Genomic DNA, 3577 nt, shown 5'->3' on the forward strand with positions numbered 1-3577 from the left:
GAATTTTCCTCTTAATTACCTTGGTTGTCCTCTTTGTGTGGGTAGAAAAAAGACTAAATATTTTAACATCTTGCTTAGTAAAATAATGAAAAGGCTCAACGGTTGGCAAGGCAAACTCTTGTCATATGGTGATATTCAAAAATATTTTGCTAGCTTTTTCTGGGGTAACTCATATATATGGCTACAGCCTACAGGCTACTTCTCTCTTTTACTACTCATCTTTTGTTTAAGATGTAATTAATGCTTAAATACAATATTACTTTGTTGACGAGGTGGACATAATCTTATATATCTTTGTTGCACATGGCTCGCGAGAAGCTCTCAAAAGAGTGAGGGGAGAACATTATCAACAGATAAAGAATTGAACTGTATCCCATGTGTGTTTGGTACAATATGTTACCGATTTTTATAACCAATCAAACGCTAGCAAATGATCCAGAAAATGCTTTTATGATGCAAAGCACAATCCGCAGAATACATTTTTTGAGGAAAATGTTTTTCACCCAGCAAAATGCACAAGGAAAAAACGATGTTTTTGCACTATATGTATTCTATTATCTGACTTTTTTTAGTTCCGAATGTAGATGAATTGCAATTGATTTCTCCTTCTTATTTGAAGAATTAACAGTTATAGTAACAACTGGAGGTTCCAAACATGACAAACCGATTTAGCTTTGGCTATGGAATTTATCACATCTATTTTCCTTTTTCTTGTCACATTTTCTGATGATGAAGTTGATGAAGACGACGATGGCTCGGGTGAGCGCGTAAGACCACGCCTCGCTGTTACTCTAGCCGGCTTAGGCATGTTTGATCCAATTAAGTGAGGAAAATTGAGCTGAGCTCTCGAGCCGCGGATTTTGAAAGCGGCTTGATCGTAAGCCAATGCTGCATCTTCTGGGGTCTCATAAGTTCCTAGCCACAATCTCGCACCTCTTCTCTCAGGGTCCCTTATCTCCGCCGCAAACTTTCCCCACGGTCGCCGTCTCACTCCTATGTACCGCCTCCAATCTTGCGGCGCGTTTTTCTCACGCGCCACCACAAGCCCCTTTCTTTCCTCCTCAGACTCGGACTTTTCTTCGAGATTTTGTATTGTGTCCTCAAAGTTTTCATCCCAAAGGGAGGTGTTCAAGTTATTTTCTGCTGAAGGGGAGCTGCCAAAACTTGAGATAGGACTACTAGGCGATGCGTTATTTGAACTCATCGGCGAAAGAATATCAAAAAAATCTGAATCATTCAGAAGCTGTTGCTTTATGGATTCGCAGATTAAAATCAGAGAAAGAGAAGGTTACATGTGCTGGATTCATTTTCTTTTCTCTAGAGTTTTGGAATAAAGTTTTCTTGCACTCACTTACTACAACAACAACAACAACCCAGTATAATCCCACTAGTGGGGTCTGGGGAGGGTAGTGTGTACGCAGACCTTACCCCTACCTTGGGATAGAGAGACTGTTTCCAATAGACCCTCGGCATCCTTCCTTCCAAGAACTCCCCACCTTGCACTCACTTACTAGGGTTTATTAATTGTGGATGGACGGTAAGGGTTCATATCCTACGTCTATTTATACGCTTGGCATATAATTGTAGCTCTAGTCCCTACCTTAATTTATTTTCTTCTGGAATTTCTATGAAAGTACCATTTTAAGCACATGTATGGTATGCTTTTTAGTTTTTATTATCCTAACATTTGCGTGGAATAAAATAATGTACTGATCTTCAATTTCAAGAAATGATATACAATATATTCCTTCTTGAGATATGGAAGATGTTTGCGCATAACTAGTCATGACATTCGGTATAGGGTAAAATTGACTTATATTAAGTGATCGATTCGTAGCGTGACACGTGTAACCGAAAACATGTAAAAAGAAAATCGAATAATTACCCGTATCGGGAACAACAAATGCAGTTGACATCAGATAAACCCCGAAGGGAGCATCAACGTGAGGATATCGAATATTTGTCATCAGATATCATTTAATGAAGAATATTTCCTGGCATTAAATGGGGAGCAATTGCAGAGAATATTTACGTTCATAGCTCGCCATTACATATTCATCAATGACCCATATATTGTCATTTAATAAGAGCTTGATCCTAGGATTTATTTTCCTAGGTCTAGCTATGAATAGTAGGCTTAACAGCCATTATAACACACAAAATTCTGGGCAAAACTTATGCTACGTTCCATTCTCAAGCTCAATAAGATAATTTTATTTGTTATTTTATATTGTTCTTATTTTTGTCCTTGGAGACACCGCTCCCGAAACCAAACATGCCATTTCCTTCGATTTAACCGCTAAGTCTTATTTTTAATCTTATTTATTTATCATTTTGGATCAAATTAGTTCTCTTGTCTATAAACTACATAACAAATTTAATTGTACTGTTTTACGGGTAAACAGTTTGGCGCCCACCATATGGCTTAGACAGTAGCGTAATTGAGTTGATCCTTGCGTTTATTACTAACTTGTTTGATTCTTTATTCCTTAGCAAGAAATCGAAAATGGCAGCTAACGATGTCAACATCGCACACAACATTGAGGCACATGAGAATCTGCCTCAACATGAGGATTCAATCAGTGAGACCCACAACGAGGGGGACGAGGTAACCCCCGTCCACGGAGAACGATACCTCCGACATGTACGGGTGCCGACTCCCGATGATGTGAAAGATGAACATGTTGCGGACACAGTAAGGATCCTAAGAGAATAATAGAAAGCCATCATGGGCCACCTCTCAAGGTAGGATCAAGTCATGACGGTACGCTTCTAACAACACAAACGGAATGAGTCTGGTTCTTTTCGATGCTCCCGCAAATCAAACGGTTCAAAGAGTTAAAAACAATACCCCGATGGGTGAGGTCGATTTCGATGGTGCTAGGGGGACCGATAGCGGATTTGGTAATGATAACAGCAATGATCCATTTAAAATCGAGCTCATGAGGTTTATGAGGGAAATGAATGAGCATGTGGATAAAAACATAAAGGAGTTTCACGCCCGAATAGACCATATTTCGGGTGCACCCCCAGTTTTGAAGGGTCCGTATTCGAAAAAAGTATACTCCGATGTCGTTCAAATCGAGCGCAGCACTAGAGTTAACTCTGAAGAGTTTCAAGATACCGGACATACCAAAGTACGATGGGAATTCAAACCCTTAGGATCATATCACAACTTATATAATGACGGTGAAATGGAATGATTTGGATCAGCATGAGATCGAGTCGATTCTGCTGAAAAGGTTTGGAGAAGCCCTCATGAAGGGGGCCTTGACATGGTATTCACTCTTACCCGAGCATTCAACAGATTCTTTTGAAATGCTCGCAGATTCATTCATTAAGGCCCATGCCGGAGCCAGAAAGGTCCAGGCCAAGAAGGGAGACATATTCGGGATCGCATAAGGTGAGTTTGAATTGCTGCAGGAATTCATGATCAGATTCCAGAAAGAGAGGATGCTGCTACTGGCCCTACCAGACGAGTGGGCAGCAGAGGCATTCACCAAAGGTTTGAATCCGAGGAGCTTTGACGCCTCCCGAAAGAAGAAGAAAAGCGTGCTCGAATTCCAGGCGACTACAT

General features: G+C 40.4%; 1 pseudogene; it reads right to left on the bottom strand.

The window, feature by feature from the left end:
* Positions 1-405: 405 nt before the first annotated feature.
* On the bottom strand, positions 406-1545 carry LOC104103343 (ethylene-responsive transcription factor 1-like; annotated as a pseudogene).
* Positions 1546-3577: the final 2032 nt, after the last annotated feature.

The sequence above is a fragment of the Nicotiana tomentosiformis genome, chromosome 1 (genome assembly GCF_000390325.3).
Source record: "Nicotiana tomentosiformis chromosome 1, ASM39032v3, whole genome shotgun sequence".
NCBI lineage: Eukaryota > Viridiplantae > Streptophyta > Magnoliopsida > Solanales > Solanaceae > Nicotiana > Nicotiana tomentosiformis.